Source organism: Pseudophryne corroboree, chromosome 2 (genome assembly GCF_028390025.1).
Source record: "Pseudophryne corroboree isolate aPseCor3 chromosome 2, aPseCor3.hap2, whole genome shotgun sequence".
In the NCBI taxonomy this organism is placed as follows: domain Eukaryota; kingdom Metazoa; phylum Chordata; class Amphibia; order Anura; family Myobatrachidae; genus Pseudophryne; species Pseudophryne corroboree.
The window spans coordinates 129,836,748-129,859,391 of record NC_086445.1 but is presented as its reverse complement, the minus strand read 5'-3'; the positions used below and the strand labels follow the sequence as shown (position 1 = coordinate 129,859,391).

The window sequence follows — 22,644 nt, the reverse complement described above, 5'->3', positions numbered from 1 at the left end:
TACCTACCTCTGTGTCATCAGTGCACTCGTCGTCCATAAGTATAAGTAATACTATACTATCCATCCATCTACATTGTATACCTGTGGTGTTTTTTTTTTCTTTCTTCATACTAGTTTGTTTAGCAGTCTGCTGACAGTGTCCACCAGGTCCGTTATACAGTATATTATATATATAAGCACTAAGCAGCAGTACGGTAGGCCACGGCTGTACCTACCTCTGTGTCGTCACTCGTCGTCCATAAGTATAAGTAATACTATACTATCCATCCATCTACATTGTATACCTGTGGTGTTTTTTTTTTCTTTCTTCATGCTAGTTTGTTTAGCAGTCTGCTGACAGTGTCCACCAGGTCCGTTATACAGTATATTATATATATATAAGCACTAAGCAGCAGTACGGTAGGCCACGGCTGTACCTACCTCTGTGTCATCACTCGTCGTCCATAAGAATAAGTAATACTATACTATCCATCCATCTACATTGTATACCTGTGGTGTTTTTTTTTTCTTTCTTCATGCTAGTTTGTTTAGCAGTCTGCTGACAGTGTCCACCAGGTCCGTTATACAGTATATTATATATATATAAGCACTAAGCATCAGTACGGTAGGCCACGGCTGTACCTACCTCTGTGTCGTCAGTGCACTCGTCGTCCATAAGTATAAGTAATACTATACTATCCATCCATCTACATTGTATACCTGTGGTGTTTTATTTTTTCTTTCTTCATGATAGTTTGTTTAGCAGTCTGCTGACAGTGTCCACCAGGTCCGTTATACAGTATATTATATATATAAGCACTAAGCAGCAGTACGGTAGGCCACGGCTGTACCTACCTCTGTGTCATCACTCGTCGTCCATAAGTATAAGTAATAATAGTATACTATCCATCCATCTACATTGTATACCTGTGGTGGCTTTTATTTGTGCGCAAAATATGGAGAACAAAAATGTGGAGGTTAAAAAAATAGGGAAAGATCACGATCCACTTCCACCTCGTGCTGAAGCTGCTGCCACTAGTCATGGCCGAGACGATGAAATGCCATCAACGTCGTCTGCCAAGGCCGATGCCCAATGTCATAGTACAGAGCATGTAAAATCCAAAACACAAAAGATCAGTAAAAAAATGACCCAAAAATCAAAATTAAAAGCGTCTGAGGAGAAGCGTAAACTTGCCAATATGCCATTTACGACACGGAGTGGCAAGGAACGGCTGAGGCCCTGGCCTATGTTCATGGCTAGTGGTTCAGCTTCACATGAGGATGGAAGCACTCATCCTCTCGCTAGAAAAAAGAAAAGACTTGCGGCAAAAGCAAAGCAAAGAACTGTGCGTTCTTCGAAATCACAAATCCCAAAGGAGAGTCCAATTGTGTCGGTTGCGATGCCTGACCTTCCCAACACTGGACGGGAAGAGCTTGCGCCTTCCACCATTTGCACGCCCCCTGCAAGTCCTGGAAGGAGCACCCGCAGTCCAGTTCCTGATAGTCAAATTGAAGATGTCAGTGTTGAAGTACACCAGGATGAGGATATGGGTGTTGCTTGGGCTGGGGAGGAAATTGACAAGGAGGATTCTGATGGTGAGGTGGTTTGTTTAAGTCAGGCACCCGGGGAGACACCTGTTGTCCGTGGGAGGAATATGGCCATTGACATGCCTGGTGAAAATACCAAAAAAATCAGCTCTTCAGTTTGGAAGTATTTCAACAGAAATGCGGACAACAGGTGTCAAGCCGTGTGTTGCCTTTGTCAAGCTGTAATAAGTAGGGGTAAGGACGTTAACCACCTCGGAACATCCTCCCTTATACGTCACCTGCAGCGCATTCACAATAAGTCAGTGACAAGTTCAAAAACTTTGGGCGACAGCGGAAGCAGTCCACTGACCAGTAAATCCCTTCCTCTTGTAACCAAGCTCGCGCAAACCACACCACCAACTCCCTCAGTGTCAATTTCCTCCTTACCCAGGAAAGCCAATAGTCCTGCAGGCCATGTCACTGGCAAGTCTGACGAGTCTTCTCCTGCCTGGGATTCCTCCGATGCATCCTTGAGTGTAATGCCTACTGCTGCTGGCGCTGCTGTTGTTGCTGCTGGGAGTCGATCGTCATCCCAGAGGGGAAGTCGGAAGACCACTTGTACTACTTCCAGTAAGCAATTGACTGTCCAACAGTCCTTTGCGAGGAAGATGAAATATCACAGCAGTCATCCTGCTGCAAAGCGGATAACTGAGGCCTTGACAACTATGTTGGTGTTAGACGTGCGTCCGGTATCCGCCGTTAGTTCACAGGGAACTAGACAATTTCTTGAGGTAGTGTGCCCCCGTTACCAAATACCATCTAGGTTCCACTTCTCTAGGCAGGTGATACCGAGAATGTACACGGACGTCAGAAAAAGACTCAGCAGTGTCCTAAAAAATGCAGTTGTACCCAATGTCCACTTAACCACGGACATGTGGACAAGTGGAGCAGGGCAGACTCAGGACTACATGTCTGTGACAGCCCACTGGGTAGATGTATTGCCTCCTGCTGCAAGAACAGCAGCGGCGGCACCAGTAGCAGCATCTCGCAAACGCCAACTCGTTCCTAGGCAGGCTACGCTTTGTATCACCGCTTTCCAGAATACGCACACAGCTGAAAACCTCTTACGGCAACTGAGGAAGATCATCGCAGAATGGCTTACCCCAATTGGACTCTCCTGGGGATTTGTGGCATCGGACAACGCCAGCAATATTGTGCGTGCATTACATCTGGGCAAATTCCAGCACGTCCCATGTTTTGCACATACCTTGAATTTGGTGGTGCAGAATTATTTAAAAAACGACAGGGGCGTGCAAGAGATGCTGTCGGTGGCCAGAAGAATTGCGGGCCACTTTCGGCGTGCAGGCACCGCGTACAGAAGACTGGAGCACGACCAAAAAAACCTGAACCTGCCCTGCCATCATCTGAAGCAAGAGGTGGTAACGAGGTGGAATTCAACCCTCTATATGCTTCAGAGGATGGAGGAGCAGCAAAAGGCCATTCAAGCCTATACATCTGCCCACGATATAGGCAAAGGAGGTGGAATGCACCTGTCTCAAGCGCAGTGGAGAATGATTTCAACGTTGTGCAAGGTTCTGCTGCCCTTTGAACTTGCCACACGTGAAGTCAGTTCAGACACTGCCAGCCTGAGTCAGGTCATTCCCCTCATCAGGCTTTTGCAGAAGAAGCTGGAGGCATTGAAGGAGGAGCTAAAACAGAGCGATTCCGCTAGGCATGTGGGACTTGTGGATGGAGCCCTTCATTCGCTTAACCAGGATTCACGTGTGGTCAATCTGTTGAAATCAGAGCACTACATTTTGGCCACCGTGCTCGATCCTAGATTTAAAGCCTACCTTGGATCTCTCTTTCCGGCAGACACAAGTCTGCTGGGGTTGAAAGACCTGCTGGTGAGAAAATTGTCAAGTCAAGCGGAACGCGACCTGTCAACATCTCCTCCTTCACATTCTCCCGCAACTGGGGGTGCGAGGAAAAGGCTCAGAATTCCGAGCCCACCCGCTGGCGGTGATGCAGGGCAGTCTGGAGCGACTGCTGATGCTGACATCTGGTCCGGACTGAAGGACCTGCCAACGATTACTGACATGTCGTCTACTGTCACTGCATATGATTCTCTCACCATTGAAAGAATGGTGGAGGATTATATGAGTGACCGCATCCAAGTAGGCACGTCAGACAGTCCGTACGTATACTGGCAGGGAAAAGAGGCAATTTGGAGGCCCTTGCACAAACTGGCTTTATTCTACCTAAGTTGCCCTCCCTCCAGTGTGTACTCCGAAAGAGTGTTTAGTGCCGCCGCTCACCTTGTCAGCAATTGGCGTACGAGGTTACTTCCAGAAAATGTGGAGAAGATGATGTTCATTAAAATGAATTATAATCAATTACTCCATGGAGACATTCACCAGCAGCAATTGCCTCCAGAAAGTACACGGGGATCTGAGATGGTGGATTCCAGTGGGGACGAATTAATAATCTGTGAGGAGGGGGATGTACACAGTGAAAGGGGTGATGAATCGGACGATGATGATGAGGTGGACATCTTGCCTCTGTAGAGCCAGTTTGTGCAAGGAGAGATTGATTGCTTCTTTTTTGGTGGGGGCCCAAACCAACCAGTCATTTCAGTCACAGTCGTGTGGCAGACCCTGTCGCTGAAATGATGGGTTGGTTAAAGTGTGCATGTCCTGTTTATACAACATAAGGGTGGGTGGGAGGGCCCAAGGACAATTCCATCTTGCACCTCTTTTTTCTTTCTTTTTTTCTTTGCGTCATGTGCTGTTTGGGGAGTATTTTTTGGAAGGGCCATCCTGCGTGACACTGCAGTGCCACTCCTAGATGGGCCAGGTGTTTGTGTCGGCCACTAGGGTCGCTTAGCTTACTCACACAGCTACCTCATTGCGCCTCTTTTTTTTCTTCTTTGCGTCATGTGCTGTTTGGGGAGTATTTTTTGGAAGGGCTATCCTGCCTGACACTGCAGTGCCACTCCTAGATGGGCCAGGTATTTGTGTCGGCCACTAGGGTCGCTTAGCTTACTCACACAGCTACCTCATTGCGCCTCTTTTTTTCTTTGCGTCATGTGCTGTTTGGGGAGTATTTTTTGGAAGGGTCAAGCTGCCTGACACTGCAGTGCCACTCCTAGATGGGCCAGGTGTTTGTGTCGGCCACTAGGGTCGCTTAGCTGACTCACACAGCTACCTCATTGCGCCTCTTTTTTTCTTTGCGTCATGTGCTGTTTGGGGAGTATTTTTTGGAAGGGCCATCCTGCGTGACACTGCAGTGCCACTCCTAGATGGGCCAGGTGTTTGTGTCGGCCACTAGGGTCGCTTAGCTTACTCACACAGCTACCTCATTGCGCCTCTTTTTTTCTTTTGCGTCATGTGCTGTTTGGGGAGTATTTTTTGGAAGGGCCATCCTGCCTGACACTGCAGTGCCACTCCTAGATGGGCCAGGTGTTTGTGTCGGCCACTAGGGTCGCTTAGCTTACTCACACAGCTACCTCATTGCGCCTCTTTTTTTCTTTGCGTCATGTGCTGTTTGGGGAGTATTTTTTGGAAGGGCCATCCTGCCTGACACTGCAGTGCCACTCCTAGATGGGCCAGGTGTTTGTGTCGGCCACTAGGGTCGCTTAGCTTACTCACACAGCTACCTCATTGCGCCTCTTTTTTTCTTTGCGTCATGTGCTGTTTGGGGAGTATTTTTTGGAAGGGCCATCCTGCCTGACACTGCAGTGCCACTCCTAGATGGGCCAGGTGTTTGTGTCGGCCACTAGGGTCGCTTAGCTTACTCACACAGCTACCTCATTGCGCCTCTTTTTTTCTTTGCGTCATGTGCTGTTTGGGGAGTATTTTTTGGAAGGGCCATCCTGCGTGACACTGCAGTGCCACTCCTAGATGGGCCAGGTGTTTGTGTCGGCCACTAGGGTCGCTTAGCTTAGCCATCCAGCGACCTCGGTGCAAATTTTAGGACTAAAAATAATATTGTGAGGTGTGAGGTTTTCAGAATAGACTGGAAATGAGTGTAAATTATGGTTATTGAGGTTAATAATACTTTGGGATCAAAATGACCCCCAAATTCTATGATTTAAGCTGTTTTTTAGGGTTTTTTGAAAAAAACACCCGAATCCAAAACACACCCGAATCCGACAAAAAAAATTCAGTGAGGTTTTGCCAAAACGCGTTCGAACCCAAAACACGGCCGCGGAACCGAACCCGAACCCAAAACCAAAACACAAAACCCGAAAAATTTCCGGTGCACATCACTTAAATGCAATGCAATTTTCAGGGATTGGGTGAAAGCTGGAACAGTCCAGATTCCGGAACCCGGGTAGGCTTCCTACAGCAACCTGTGCCACTGTTGAGCACTCTGTGCATGTCCCTGTGTATGACACACAGCGAATGGTGCGGAATGCAAACCACTTAAGAATGGAGAGGCCACATAAATTGGGCAATAAAATCGGTCACAGCTTTATTTCCATAACACAATCACAACAAAACAATCGCAGGGCAAGGAAAGGGGAGTGGTATACACAAAAGGTCTCTCAACGCTGTAACCACCTGGGCGTGCCTGTCCCAACCTTGTAGGTACGCAAGCACAGCCCCTACCATTTGGGACCAGCTACCATCTGCACAACACCCTCACCTGGCACGCAACCCATATGGCCCATGCCGAATTATTGTTGGAACCAAGTGTCCTGTCTGGGGCAGCAAGGTAAGAGGGCTCCCTCCCCTCCAGCCAGCTTTTATATACCCCTGCTGCCCCCTTCCCTAGCAATTACCCTTGTTGAATTCCACTAGATGGCTAAAACGGCCAGGTGCTGAAAGGAGGAGCTGCTTGCCCGCGGGCAACCTCCACCTTACCCCCTGTATACCTTCAGTTGGCCCGCGAGCCACCTGGCGCCGCTCCCCCTTAATCCGGCTGCAGCGCCAGTTCCCAGCACCTTCGCACCATTGATCAACTTATTGGAAATTTGCACAGTATGGTATTACTAAGAGCAATAACATATATATATATATATATATATATATATATATATAAATAAAATATAGCAAAAAATGACAGCACTCTATGTCCTATAACAAAAATTGCTGGTGCAGGGTCCTGGTAATTAATACAAACACTCACTTCTTCCACAGTTGAAAAAAGAATTAGACCAGCACTCACGTTTAGTAGGTGAAAGAAAAAAAGGGTTTTATTCCTGATAAGCCATCTGGATATACCCCACTGCTACAGTTCGCCCGACAGCCGTTTCAACGCTCAATGGTCTTCATCAGGGGCAGCAGTCACTCTGTCCGGAGTTGCTTTAAATAGCAGAGAGGGCGCCAGAAATTTTGAACCGGAAGCCTGGAGGCAGCGCGTCATAGCTGCTTTCCGATTCGCTCCTTCCTGCACGTGGGTTGTGTTGCTATGGTAAACAAACCCGGCTCTCTCCTTAGCAATCCGCTCCGGCAGCGCGACATTCATGTAGTGCAGGATGATCTGTATTAGTGTGCAGCGGCAGACAGGTGAAGTTGCTGCTGTCTATGTCCCCAGCCAGAGGCATACATGTAGGGTAGTCAACCCCACAGTGCGCCGACAGCATGGAGACCTGACAGTCCAAAAACGTGCAAACCATGAAACAATATATAACACAAGTGAACCAAACTGTACTATCGTGCACAGCAAGGGTGTCATAACACTCAGGGAATATTGATAGCTAAATGCAGCACAACATCGCACTGATGTGATAAATAACATCATGGATAACAGGTACCATACAGGGGTGACGTGAAAGGCAGATGCGAGCGCCATGTGATGTCAGGGACAGAACGGGGATGCCAAATCATCACCTGTAGGACAAACTTGTCCCTTGGTACAATACCCAGTATTCTCATGCCGTCTCCAAGCATGGTACTAACTGGGCCCAACACTGCTTAATTGCCAAGATCAGATGGGATCGGATGGTTTACAGTGTGGTATGATTGTATCAAACAGATGTGCCCATATGTATATACCTCCCGTTGTGTCAGTATCATCCCTCGTTTCACAGCCAAATCACATCATAGTCCTGTATATTGGTGTGCAAGAAAGGACACCACTAATAGTGCCAACAACTAAGATACAAAGAGAAAAGGAGAAACACACACCGACTCCTTCGATACAACACCCAGTATTCCCACATTGTCTCCAAATGTGGTACTAGCTAGGCCCATCACTGCTTAATTGCCAAGATCAGACGGGATCGGATGGGATCCAGTGTGGTATGATAGTATCAATCTCCACGGTGTGCAAAAGCAATGAGCTGTTAAGCATGTCCAATATGCAAACTGCAAGAGCCCAACAGGCACTGTGAGTGAGAGACATATGTTGCTCGGAAAGTTAAAACAATCAAGCCTCAGCAGGTGACATGTGATCAAACATATCCATTAAGACAAGACATAAACATGACACACGGCGGTGTCTCAGAAAAGTAAACCAAAAAATTAGACTCTGTGCGATGTTATACAGAGTCAGAGGAAGCATCCCAGGCGGAATTCCTCATTGAGCCCATTAGGGGCCAATGTTTGTAATCTATCAATCCATTGGTGTTCTCTTTGTAGTAAGATTTTGTTGCGGTCACCACCCCTTTGTAGTGGTGGGATTTGATCCAAGATGCAACACTTGAGTTGATTGATAGTGTGTTTTGCCTCCATAAAATGTCTTGCCACAGGTAAATTTGAAAAGTCACTTGAAGTCCCACCCTGGGTAATGCTCTTTTTGATTGTTGAACGATGCTGGCTTAGGCGCTCCTTTAGCATCCTACTGGTCTTTCCAACATAAAGCAAATTGCATGGACATTTCAGCACATAGACTACAAATTTACTGTTGCAGTCAAGTCTTTGTTTAATAGTGTAGGTCTTGTTATCCTGAGGGTTAATAAACCGATTGCCAAGTAGCACGAATGGGCAGTTTGGACACCCCGTGCATTTGTGAACCCCTGTTTTAATGGTCAACCAGTGAGAGGGTGTACTCTTTTTTCTCTTTGAAAAATCTGTTACGACAAGCATATCTTTCAGATTGGGTCCTCGTTTATATGCGAATCGAGGTGGTTGCGGGATGGCTTTTGACAGACCTGGATCCATGCCAATGAGGTGCCAATGTTCCTGAATCTTATTGCGGATGAATCTAGAAGCAGTGGTGTACATGCTAACAAAGTTAAACCTGTCATTATCTTTGTTAAGAGAAGCGTCTTTACTAGATAGGAGTTCCTGTCCTTATTTGGCCAATTTTTGTGAGTGCCAAGTCAATCTCCTCCTTTGAATATCCACGATCGAGGAAGCGTTGACTCATAGATTGTAGAGCAGATGGTATTGCTGAAGGGTCAGAGGTGATACGTATCACCCTTAGGAGCTGTGAGAACGGTAATCCTCTTTTGAGGGGTGCCGGGTGAAAACTCGTTGAAAGCAAAAGCGTGTTCCTATCAGAGTCTTTACAGTGGATCTTGGTAGTCAGTGTATTATTGGACAGAAGAACGGACACGTCCAAAAAGTTGATTTCTGTTTTGCTAAACGTAAGGCTGAATCTAATGGTGCCAGAAAGTGAATTCAGATGATCTATGAAAGTCAGAAGTGTTTTCTCTCCCCCATGCCAGATGAAAAACAAATCATCAATATACCGGACATATGCTGTCAAGAACCGGCCAAAAAGGGGGTGACCTGTAATGTGCTCTTGTTCATATGTTGACATGAAGATGTTGGCATAAGCTGGGGCCATGTTGGACCCTATAGCGGTGCCCTGTTTTTGTAGGAAAAAACAATTCTCAAACAAAAAATAATTTTTGTTCAAAATTAGGTTGATCAGTAACACCATATATTCTGATGGAGGTCCAAAATACACAACACTTTCTGTTATTAGCCGTCTACATGATTCAATGCCAAGTGCATGAGGAATGTTTGTGTATGGACTCGAGACAATAATGCTGTTATGCACACCAGTGCCTGCAGGAAAGTACTGGTGTCAGAACTGTTATGCACTCCAGTGTCTGCAGGAATGTACTGGTGTTTGAACTGTTATGCAAAACAAATGGACTCACAGACAAACTGGGGAATATGACATAACGTACACAGAAGGTAATAGGGTAACAAAATACACACAAAGTGAACAGAGAAGCCCAGAGGCTAAGGAACTGGGTATCTCCTTTGTATTAGAACTGCACAGATGGAAAAAGCAAGATGTTGTGTTTTAATACATAGAGAACCCGAAATGCTGTTGCTAAGGGCAACAGCAAAACCCTAAAGGGTTACCAACGGGTGTGGCAGTAAACTCCTTGGTCAGAGATGGAATGATAGACACAAGGAGAGTCTCCACAATCCTATTTCTCACTTGCAGTGCACAGGTTTTAGCTTACTGCCACTAAACTGACCCCTGACACCTAGCACAGTGAGACAGGATTAGACAGGCAAGTCTTAGAATACAGCCGCAAACTTGCTAAGTTCACAGAGTGGTAACAGAACCCCAGCAAGCTAAACGACTGACTCCAGTCTTACTGCTAGGTCTGGATTGGCAGAGTGTAATACCAAATCCCCAGGCCTATTTGCAGTAAGCAACAAACAAATACAAAGCTACACAGTACTGGCTAACTTTCATGAACTGACTAACCAACAAAGATTCAGCAGCATCTGCTTACCCTGAAAAGAGGCCTTATAAAGCAGGTGCTGTCCACGCCCCACTCAGACCTCACAGACTGTGAGCACAAAAACCAGCACCGGATCCCCTGCCGTGCACAGAGCCTATAACCACTGCACAGCAAAAGACCCGAACCGGAGTATCAGCTGCGCTCAGGTTACTCCACTAGCACTTGTCTCCCGGTTGCCATGACGACGTGGCAGCACAGGGCAGGAGACCCTAACAGTACCCCCCCTCTGACGAGGGGTCAAAGAACCCCTACCACCGGGTTTATCGGGGAACTGCGAGAAGAAAGAGCGTATCAGTCTGGGGGCATGAAGATCACAACTGCGCACCCACGACCGCTCCTCCGAGCCATACCCCTTCCAGTGCACCAAAAATGACAGCCGACCCCGAACCCCCTTGGAGTCAAGAATCCTTTCAACAACAAACTCCCTCTGGCCACGTATCAGAAGAGGGGAAGGTCTTCCACTGGAAGAAGGATTACTAATCGCCCGTTTTAAAAGGGAACAATGAAATGTTTTATTGATACCCAAAGAACGGGGCAGATCTAACTGAAATGCCACCGGATTGATAACCCTGGTGATCTTATAAGGGCCGATGAACCGGGGCCCTAACTTATGAGATGGCTGTCTCAACTTCAAATTCTTGGTAGACAACCAGACGAAGTCTCCTAATTTGAAGCTGCAGGGTCTTTTCCGCTTATCAAAAACCCTTTTGGTCACTAATGACACAGACACAAGGGCTTTCTTCACTTTCCGCCAAATACCTCTAAGGACCGAAACCACAGAGGAACCACCAGGCGTGGAGTCCAGGGGGTCAAAAGAATTGGCCTTAGGATGATGCCCATACACACAAAGGAAGGGAGAGATCCCTGTAGCAGAGTGAGCCGCGTTGTTATAGGCAAACTCCGCCATGGACAGATGAGCAACCCAGTCAGTCTGACACTTGGAGACATAACACCTGAGGAACTGCTCCAAGGACTGGTTCACCCTTTCAGTCTGCCCATTAGACTGCGGATGGTAGCCTGACGACAAGCTGACAGAAATCTGGAGATCGGAACAAAATGCCCTCCAGAATTTGGCCACAAACTGGGATCCGCGGTCAGAGACCACATCAAGTGGCAACCCGTGGAGACGCACAACATGCAGCATAAATAATTCAGACAGGCGTCTGGCTGATGGCAGCCCAACCAGTGGAACGAAGTGCGCCATCTTCGAAAACCTGTCAACGACAACCCAGATGGCTGTCATCCCCGAGGATTTGGGCAAGTCCACCACAAAATCCATTGAAATGTGGGTCCATGGCTTAGATGGGATAGAGAGTGGATGTAATGGGCCAACAGGAACCCCTCTAGGAGTCTTATTTCGGGCACAGATGTCACATGCCCGAACCCACTGATCCACATCCTTAGCCACCGAGGGCCACCACACCGCCCTAGATAGCAACTCCCGAGTTCTGGCAATACCCGGGTGACCTGCCGACTTCTTGGCATGGAATTCCAGGAACACTCGCTGTCTTAACCTAGGAGGCACAAACAAAAGACCTACCGGAAGGTCTGGAGGAGCCTGCTCCTGTGCTCTAAGGACTAATGATAAGAGGTCCTGGGTAATGCCCACTTTAATACATGATGGGGAAACAATGGGCAACGGCTCCTCGGTGGTCTCCTGGATTGGAGCAAAACTCCGCGAGAGCGCATCAGCCTTGATGTTTTTTGACCCAGGGCGATATGTTATCAAAAAATTAAAGCGAGCAAAAAACAAAGCCCATCGTGCCTGCCTGGCATTGAGACGCTTCGCTGACTCTAAATATGCCAGATTCTTATGGTCAGTGAGAATTGAGACCACAAACTTAGCCCCCTCAAGCCAGTGTCTCCACTCCTCGAGTGCATCCTTAATAGCCAACAATTCCCGGTTACCCACGTCATAATTCATCTCGGCAGGCGAAAATTTACGGGAAAAGTAAGCACAGGGATGAAGGCGATTATCAGACACTCCCATCTGAGAAAGCACTGCCCCAATACCCATCTCAGAGGCATCCACCTCCACCACAAAAGGACGCTCTGGATCTGGGTGTCGCAGCACCTTGGCCGAAACAAATGCCCTTTTGAGACGGGCAAAAGCCGCTTTAGCCTCACAAGACCAGTGAGCAACATCCGCCCCTTTCTTAGTGAGTGCCACCAAGGGCGCCACTATAGACGAAAATCCAGCGATAAATCGTCTATAAAAATTCGCAAAGCCCAGGAAACGCTGAAGCGCCTTCAAACTAGTGGGCTGCACCCAATCCAGGACTGCCTGTACCTTGGAACCCTCCATTTGGAAACCTTCTGGGGAGATAATATATCCTAGAAATGCGATTTGCTGAACTTCAAATTCGCACTTCTCCAGCTTCGCCCCAAGCCGGTGGTCTCTGAGTTTCTGGAGGACTAAGCGTACATGCTTCCGATGTTCCTCCAGGGAATGGGAGAAGATTAGGATGTCATCTAAGTATACAACTAAGAATCTATCCAAATATTCCCTGAGCACATCATTCATGAAATCCTGGAAGACTGCCGGGGCATTACAGAGCCCAAAAGGCATCACCAAATATTCATAATGCCCTGAGTGGGTATTAAAGGCAGTCTTCCATTCATCCCCCTCTCTTATTCGGATTAGATTGTACGCACCGCGTAGGTCAATCTTAGAAAAAATGGTGGCAGTACGAAGCTGGTCAAACAAGACCGAAATGAGAGGCAGTGGGTATGAGTTTTTAATCGTGATACGGTTCAATTCCCTGAAGTCGATGCAGGGTCGCAACGAACCGTTCTTTTTACCCACGAAGAAGAACCCCGACCCAACTGGAGACTGTGAAGGTCTGATAAATCCCTTAGCCAAGTTCTCCTGAATGTACTCTGCCATAGCCTGAGTCTCAGGACGTGACAGGGAGTACAACCTGCTCTTGGGAAGCTTAGCATTTGGCAACAAATCAATGGCACAGTCATAGGGGCGATGGGGAGGTAGTACCTCTGCAACTTTTTTGGAGAACACGTCCGCAAAATCTGCATAACACCCTGGCAATCCTGGCAAACTTAGCTGCGAGAGCCTGACTGGAAGGCTCAAGCAACTCCTGAAACAATCAGTACCCCAACTAAGAATCTCCCTAGAGACCCAGTCAAATTGAGGATTGTGGGCCCTTAACCAGGGTAACCCCAACACCAATGGGGCAAAAGTACAGACAGTCACATAAAAGGACAATTTTTCAGAGTGTGTGGCTCCAATAAACAAAGAAATCTGGCTAGTGCAAGAGGTAATTTTACCTTGGGATAATGGTTCCCCGTTTAACCCACAAATCTCAATTTCCGATGCCAAGGGTACTAAGGGAACAGAGTGTTTCAGGGCGAATTGGCGGTCCATAAAAACCCCGTCGGCCCCACTGTCCACAAAGGCCTCAGTCTTGACAGTTTGACCGAGGATCTTCAAGGTCACCGGAATGATAAAAGTCTTCTTGGGAAATTCTGACTTCTGGCCTGACAGGATATTTCCCATCACCCTCAGGCCCTGAAGTTTTCCGGCTTTTCTGGGCATGATACTACCACATGACCTTTATTCCCACAGTACAAACACAACCCCTGCTGTCTCCTCCGCGTCTTCTCACGCGAGGAGAGGCGGGTAGCCCCAATCTGCATAGGCTCCTCAGAAAATTCCTCAGAGTCTGAGGTTCCCTTGGGAAGGAAGGAAATCTCAGTCTCCCTTTCAAGCCTACGCTCTCTCAGCCGTCTATCCACCCGGATGGATAACTGCATGAGCTGATCCAAGCTATCAGGCAAGGGATATTGTACCAGTTGGTCCTTTATCTGGTTAGAAAGACCTCTTCGGTACTGGTGTCTCAGGGCTGGGTCATTCCACTGGGTATCATGGGCCAACCTCCGAAACTCCGTACAGTAAACCTCAACTGGCCTTCGCCCTTGCTTAAGGATCAAAATCTGAGCCTCGGCTGAGGCCGTCTTGTCAGGGTCATCATACAACATGCCCAGTGCCGTAAAAAAAGCATCAACACTTTTAAGCGACGGACAGTCAGGCTGCAACCCATATGCCCAGACCTGTGGGTCTCCTTGTAGCAAGGAAATCACTATGCCCACCCGCTGAATCTCCGACCCAGAAGACTGAGGCCTAAGCCGGAAGTATAGCTTGCAGCTCTCCTTGAAACAAAAGAACTGCGAGCGATCTCCAGAAAAACGATCCGGGAGATTTACTTTTGGCTCCTTAACCCCTGCAGGTGCTGCTGCTGCGGGAGCTCCACCAGCAGCCTGGGAGGTGTGCATTTTAATGGACAAATCATTAAATTGTCGAGTCAGGACCTGCACCTGATCGACCACCTGTTGCAACGTATTTTGAGGGGTATGCTCCATATTCCCACAAAATTTCAACAGGAGTATTAGCCTGCTGAATATGTTATGCACACCAGTGCCTGCAGGAAAGTACTGGTGTCAGAACTGTTATGCACTCCAGTGTCTGCAGGAATGTACTGGTGTTTGAACTGTTATGCAAAACAAATGGACTCACAGACAAACTGGGGAATATGACATAACGTACACAGAAGGTAATAGGGTAACAAAATACACACAAAGTGAACAGAGAAGCCCAGAGGCTAAGGAACTGGGTATCTCCTTTGTATTAGAACTGCACAGATGGAAAAAGCAAGATGTTGTGTTTTAATACATAGAGAACCCGAAATGCTGTTGCTAAGGGCAACAGCAAAACCCTAAAGGGTTACCAACGGGTGTGGCAGTAAACTCCTTGGTCAGAGATGGAATGATAGACACAAGGAGAGTCTCCACAATCCTATTTCTCACTTGCAGTGCACAGGTTTTAGCTTACTGCCACTAAACTGACCCCTGACACCTAGCACAGTGAGACAGGATTAGACAGGCAAGTCTTAGAATACAGCCGCAAACTTGCTAAGTTCACAGAGTGGTAACAGAACCCCAGCAAGCTAAACGACTGACTCCAGTCTTACTGCTAGGTCTGGATTGGCAGAGTGTAATACCAAATCCCCAGGCCTATTTGCAGTAAGCAACAAACAAATACAAAGCTACACAGTACTGGCTAACTTTCATGAACTGACTAACCAACAAAGATTCAGCAGCATCTGCTTACCCTGAAAAGAGGCCTTATAAAGCAGGTGCTGTCCACGCCCCACTCAGACCTCACAGACTGTGAGCACAAAAACCAGCACCGGATCCCCTGCCGTGCACAGAGCCTATAACCACTGCACAGCAAAAGACCCGAACCGGAGTATCAGCTGCGCTCAGGTTACTCCACTAGCACTTGTCTCCCGGTTGCCATGACGACGTGGCAGCACAGGGCAGGAGACCCTAACAAATGCACCATCAGGGATGTGCTTGATGCAATCCAGTTTCCTTAAGAAGTCAGTTGTGTCCTCAATGTAGCTGGCTGCACTTTTAGCAAGGGGCTGTAGATAAGTCTACAAGCTGTGAAAGTGGTTGACATAGAGATCCACGTGCCGAAATGATCGGACGCCCAGGGGGCTGTGTCAGTGATTTATGAATTTTGGGTAACGTGTAAAGGATTGGGGTTTTGGGATGAGGCGTAGTCAGAAAATCAGCAGTAGTCTGATTGATGTACCTGTTGTTGACTCCCAAGTTGATTATCGAATCAATTTCCTTTTTATATGTCCATGTGGGGTCGTAGGTAAGCTTTTGATAACAGGTTAGGTTAGACAATTGCTCATAGGCCTCTTGTACATAATAGTCATAATCAAGCAGGACTATGCCTCCTCCCTTATCTGCAGACCTGATGACCAGGTGATTATCATTCTGTAAAGATTTGATGGCAGCTCTTTCTCCCTTAGTGATGTTAGAATAACTAGACTTTTGTTCCTTTATGTAGGGCATCGTGTCCCTTTTAAGTACCCTTAAGAAGGTGTGGATTGAAGGATTTAAGGTCGGTGGGTCGAACTGACTGGGTTTCTTCAAAGGACAATGAGGTGTAGAAGATGTAACCGTTGTGGTAGAGTCTGGACCTGAGGAATTGAAGTAATAGTCTTTTAGACGGAGTTGTCTTCCTAATTTGTAGAGGTCAACCTGCCAATGGAAGCTATCCTGTCCAACAGTTGGCACAAAAGTTAATCCCTTATTCAGGATAGAGAGTTCTTCATCAGTCAGTTCATGTTTGGATAAATTAAAGACCACTGATGTCTGTGATTTATTTTCCATTGTTATTTTTTTTCTTCCTTTTTCTCCCACCTCTACGGGTGGGTAAAGCGGGTTTTTTGGAGCCCTCCTATTGCGTTCAGATCTGGAAAGGTAGGTGGCCCCTTGTACAGATGTGGATGGTGCATCAGAGTCGCTTGCTGACGTCTGAGATCTGCTCTCAATATCCGTGAAGGGTGTGGTAGGTCTTCGTCCTCCACGTCTCTGTTGAGGTCTGTATTTACGTGGCTCACTGCGTGAGACCCAGGGATATACCCTATTCTCCTTATAGTCCAGTTTGACCTGTTTATATTTGTTTTTCTTAAATCTCAACAGGTCACCACGAAATTTATCAATGTCCTTATTTAGTTTAGTGAAAAGGTCACAGTCAGGAGATTGTATCGTCCTAAATAGTTCTGAAGCCTCTAGTTCTGAAATGTCTCTTCTGATTTCTGTTAGATCTGAACCAGCCTGTTCGATTACAAGCAGCATTAGATCCTGGGAACATTTATTCAAAATGTTGCACCACTTCGTGCAAAAGTCATTATTGTGTCTCCCCAGTGTGGGTTGATTGTGCAATCTAAACCCTCTGGGGATAAGGGATTCTTGCAGTTTGCATATTGCATATTGGACATGCTTAACAGCTCATTGCTTTTGCACACCGTGGAGATTGATACTATCATACCACACTGGATCCCATCCGATCCCGTCTGATCTTGGCAATTAAGCAGTGATGGGCCTAGCTAGTACCACATTTGGAGACAATGTGGGAATACTGGGTGTTGTATCGAAGGAGTCGGTGTGTGTTTCTCCTTTTCTCTTTGTATCTTAGTTGTTGGCACTATTAGTGGTGTCCTTTCTTGCACACCAATATACAGGACTATGATGTGATTTGGCTGTGAAACGAGGGATGATACTGACACAACGGGAGGTATATACATATGGGCACATCTGTTTGATACAATCATACCACACTGTAAACCATCCGATCCCGTCTGATCTTGGCAATTAAGCAGTGTTGGGCCCAGTTAGTACCATGCTTGGAGACGGCATGAGAATACTGGGTATTGTACCAAGGGACAAGTTTGTCCTACAGGTGATGATTTGGCATCCCCGTTCTGTCCCTGACATCACATGGTGCTCGCATCTGCCTTTCACGTCACCCCTGTATGGTACCTGTTATCCATGATGTTATTTATCACATCAGTGCGAGGTTGTGCTGCATTTAGCTATCAATATTCCCTGAGTGTTATGACACCCTTGCTGTGCACGATAGTACAGTTTGGTTCACTTGTGTTATATATTGTTTCATGGTTTGCACGTTTTTGGACTGTCAGGTCTCCATGCTGTCGGCGCACTGTGGGGTTGACTACCCTACATGTATGCCTCTGGCTGGGGACATAGACAGCAGCAACTTCACCTGTCTGCCGCTGCACACTAATACAGATCATCCTGCACTACATGAATGTCGCGCTGCCGGAGCGGATTGCTAAGGAGAGAGCCGGGTTTGTTTACCATAGCAACACAACCCACGTGCAGGAAGGAGCGAATCGGACAGCAACTATGACGCGCTGCCTCCAGGCTTCCGGTTCAAAATTTCTGGCGCCCTCTCTGCTATTTAAAGCAACTCCGGACAGAGTGACTGCTGCCCCTGATGAAGACCATTGAGCGTTGAAACGGCTGTCGGGCGAACTGTAGCAGTGGGGTATATCCAGATGGCTTATCAGGAATAAAACCCTTTTTTTCTTTCACCTACTAAACGTGAGTGCTGGTCTAATTCTTTTTTCAACTGTGGAAGAAGTGAGTGTTTGTATTAATTACCTGGACCCTGCACCAGCAATTTTTGTTATAGGACATAGAGTGCTGTCATCTTTGCTATATTTTGTATCAATCTTTATTTGACTTGCACCAGTCAGTGAGGTTATGATCTCTGCAGTAGAGATTAACCAATCACATTTTTTGGAACATTACCATTTATTCAAATCTCACTTTTTTTAGGAATATATATAATGATCTTTATTTTTGGCAGTTGCACACAGTAACTTATGGTTGCCATTTTGTATTTTTTTTTTTTTCCACATCACTCAACGTACCCCTGTATGTATAAATGTCTACCAGTATCAACAAAGATCTAGTCTCTGTTCTTCAATTTGATAAAACAGATGCGGAACGGATACTCTTTGATAATACTGAATCCCTGGCTTTCGATAAAGATAGTCCAGAGGAGTTCATAAATGATTTATTCAGACTGAAAAAGAGAGAAGTTGAGTTACATCTGCATGGCCTAACTCTCTCTCAATACTATAAAGAATCCCTTATCCCCAGAGGGTTTAGATTGCACAATCAACCCACACTGGGGAGACACAATAATGACTTTTGCACGAAGTGGTGCAACATTTTGAATAAATGTTCCCAGGATCTAATGCTGCTTGTAATCGAACAGGCTGGTTCAGATCTAACAGAAATCAGAAGAGACATTTCAGAACTAGAGGCTTCAGAACTATTTAGGACGATACAATCTCCTGACTGTGACCTTTTCACTAAACTAAATAAGGACATTGATAAATTTCATGGTGACCTGTTGAGATTTAAGAAAAACAAATATAAACAGGTCAAACTGGACTATAAGGAGAATAGGGTATATACCTGGGTCTCACGCAGTGAGCCACGTAAATACAGACCTCAACAGAGACGTGGAGGACGAAGACCTACCACACCCTTCAGGGATATTGAGAGCAGATCTCAGACGTCAGCAAGCGACTCTGATGCACCATCCACATCTGCACAAGGGGCCACCTACCTTTCCAGATCTGAACGCAATAGGAGGGCTCCAAAAAACCCGCTTTACCCACCCGTAGGGGTGGGAGAAAAAGGAAGAAAAAAATAACAATGGGAAATAAATCACAGACATCAGTGGTCTTTAATTTATCCAAACATGAACTGACTAATGAAGAACTCTCTATCCTGCATAAGGGATTAACTTTTGTGCCAACTGTTGAACAGGATAGCTTCCATTGGCAGGTTGACCTCTACAAATTAGGAAGACAACTCCGTCTAAAAGACTATTACTACAATTCCTCAGGTCCAGACTCTACCACAACGGTTACATCTTCTACACCTCATTGTCCTTTGAAGAAACCCAGTCAGTTCGACCCACCGACCTTAAATCCTTCAATCCACACCTTCTTAAGAGTACTTAAAAGGGACACGATGCCCTACATAAAGGAACAAAAGTCTAGTTATTCTAACATCACTAAGGGAGAAAGAGCTGCCATCAAATCTTTACAGAATGATAATCACCTGGTCATCAGGTCTGCAGATAAGGGAGGAGGCATAGTCCTGCTTGATTATGACTATTATGTACAAGAGGCCTATGGGCAATTGTCTAACCCAACCTGTTATCAAAAGCTTACCTACGACCCCACATGGACATATAAAAAGGAAATTGATTCGATAATCAACTTGGGAGTCAACAACAGGTACATCAATCAGACTACTGCTGATTTTCTGACTACGCCTCATCCCAAAACCCCAATCCTTTACACGTTACCCAAAATTCATAAATCACTGACACAGCCCCCTGGGCGTCCGATCATTTCGGCACGTGGATCTCTATGTCAACCACTTTCACAGCTTGTAGACTTATCTACAGCCCCTTGCTAAAAGTGCAGCCAGCTACATTGAGGACACAACTGACTTCTTAAGGAAACTGGATTGCATCAAGCACATCAATGATGGTGCATTATTGGTTACACTCGATGTCTCGAGTCTATACACAAACATTCCTCATGCACTTGGCATTGAATCATGTAGACGGCTAATAACAGAAAGTGATGTGTATTTTGGACCTCCATCAGAATATATGGTGTTACTGATCAACCTAATTTTGAACAAAAATTATTTTTTGTTTGAGAATTGTTTTTTCCTACAAAAACAGGGCACCGCTATGGGGTCCAACATAGCCCCAGCTTATGCCAACATCTTCATGTCAACATATGAACAAGAGCACATTACAGGTCACCCCCTTTTTGGCCGGTTCTTGACAGCATATGTCCGGTATATTGATGATTTGTTTTTCATCTGGCATGGGGGAGAGAAAACACTTCTGACTTTCATAGATCATCTGAATTCACTTCCTGGCACCATTAGATTCAGCCTCACGTTTAGCAAAACAGAAATCAACTTTTTGGACGTGTCCGTTCTTCTGTCCAATAATACACTGACTACCAAGATCCACTGTAAAGACTCTGATAGGAACACGCTTTTGCTTTCAACGAGTTTTCACCCGGCTCCCCTCAAAAGAGGATTACCGTTCTCACAGCTCCTAAGGGTGATACGTATCACCTCTGACCCTTCAGCAATACCATCTGCTCTACAATCTATGAGTCAACGCTTCCTCGATCGTGGATATTCAAAGGAGGAGATTGACTTGGCACTCACAAAAATTGGCCAAATAAGGAAAGAGGAACTCCTATCTAGTAAAGACGCTTCTCTTAACAAAGATAACGACAGGTTTAACTTTGTTAGCATGTACACCACTGCTTCTAGATTCATCCGCAATAAGATTCAGGAACATTGGCACCTCATTGGCACGGATCCAGGTCTGTCAAAAGCCATCCCGCAACCACCTCGATTCGCATATAAACGAGGACCCAATCTGAAAGATATGCTTGTCGTAACAGATTTTTCAAAGAGAAAAAAAAGAGTACACCCTCTCACTGGTTGACCATTAAAACAGGGGTTCACAAATGCACGGGGTGTCCAAACTGCCCATTCTTGCTACTTGGCAATCGGTTTATTAACCCTCAGGATAACAAGACCTACACTATTAAACAAAGACTTGACTGCAACAGTAAATTTGTAGTCTATGTGCTGAAATGTCCATGCAATTTGCTTTATGTTGGAAAGACCAGTAGGATGCTAAAGGAGCGCCTAAGCCAGCATCGTTCAACAATCAAAAAGAGCATTACCCAGGGTGGGACTTCAAGTGACTTTTCAAATTTACCTGTGGCAAGACATTTTATGGAGGCAAAACACACTATCAATCAACTCAAGTGTTGCATCTTGGATCAAATCCCACCACTACAAAGGGGTGGTGACCGCAACAAAATCTTACTACAAAGAGAACACCAATGGATTGATAGATTACAAACATTGGCCCCTAATGGGCTCAATGAGGAATTCCGCCTGGGATGCTTCCTCTGACTCTGTATAACATCGCACAGAGTCTAATTTTTTGGTTTACTTTTCTGAGACACCGCCGTGTGTCATGTTTATGTCTTGTCTTAATGGATATGTTTGATCACATGTCACCTGCTGAGGCTTGATTGTTTTAACTTTCCGAGCAACATATGTCTCTCACTCACAGTGCCTGTTGGGCTCTTGCAGTTTGCATATTGGACATGCTTAACAGCTCATTGCTTTTGCACACCGTGGAGATTGATACTATCATACCACACTGGATCCCATCCGATCCCGTCTGATCTTGGCAATTAAGCAGTGATGGGCCTAGCTAGTACCACATTTGGAGACAATGTGGGAATACTGGGTGTTGTATCGAAGGAGTCGGTGTGTGTTTCTCCTTTTCTCTTTGTATCTTAGTTGTTGGCACTATTAGTGGTGTCCTTTCTTGCACACCAATATACAGGACTATGATGTGATTTGGCTGTGAAACGAGGGATGATACTGACACAACGGGAGGTATATACATATGGGCACATCTGTTTTATACAATCATACCACACTGGAAACCATCCGATCCCGTCTGATCTTGGCAATTAAGCAGTGTTGGGCCCAGTTAGTACCATGCTTGGAGACGGCATGAGAATACTGGGTATTGTACCAAGGGACAAGTTTGTCCTACAGGTGATGATTTGGCATCCCCGTTCTGTCCCTGACATCACATGGCGCTCGCATTTGCCTTTCACGTCACCCCTGTATGGTACCTGTTATCCATGATGTTATTTATCACATCAGTGCGATGTTGTGCTGCATTTAGCTATCAATATTCCCTGAGTGTTATGACACCCTTGCTGTGCACGATAGTACAGTTTGGTTCACTTGTGTTATATATTGTTTCATGGTTTGCACGTTTTTGGACTGTCAGGTCTCCATGCTGTCGGCACACTATGGGGTTGACTACCCTACATGTATGCCTCTGGCTGGGGACATAGACAGCAGCAACTTCACCTGTCTGCCGCTGCACACTAATACAGATCATCCTGCACTACATGAATGTCGCGCTGCCGGAGCGGATTGCTAAGGAGAGAGCCGGGTTTGTTTACCATAGCAACACA

The 22,644-nt window shown here is 46.2% G+C and overlaps 6 pseudogenes; 4 read left to right on the top strand and 2 right to left on the bottom strand.

Moving 5' to 3' along the window:
• Nucleotides 1-7,363: 7,363 nt before the first annotated feature.
• Nucleotides 7,364-7,483, bottom strand: LOC135051425 (5S ribosomal RNA; annotated as a pseudogene).
• Nucleotides 7,484-7,648: 165 nt separating this feature from the next.
• LOC135051873 (5S ribosomal RNA) lies at nt 7,649-7,768 on the bottom strand (annotated as a pseudogene).
• Nucleotides 7,769-17,019: 9,251 nt separating this feature from the next.
• Nucleotides 17,020-17,139, top strand: LOC135051871 (5S ribosomal RNA; annotated as a pseudogene).
• A 165-nt stretch (nt 17,140-17,304) lies between these two features.
• Nucleotides 17,305-17,424, top strand: LOC135051554 (5S ribosomal RNA; annotated as a pseudogene).
• Nucleotides 17,425-21,788: 4,364 nt separating this feature from the next.
• Nucleotides 21,789-21,908, top strand: LOC135051870 (5S ribosomal RNA; annotated as a pseudogene).
• Nucleotides 21,909-22,073: 165 nt separating this feature from the next.
• On the top strand, nt 22,074-22,193 carry LOC135051723 (5S ribosomal RNA; annotated as a pseudogene).
• Nucleotides 22,194-22,644: the final 451 nt, after the last annotated feature.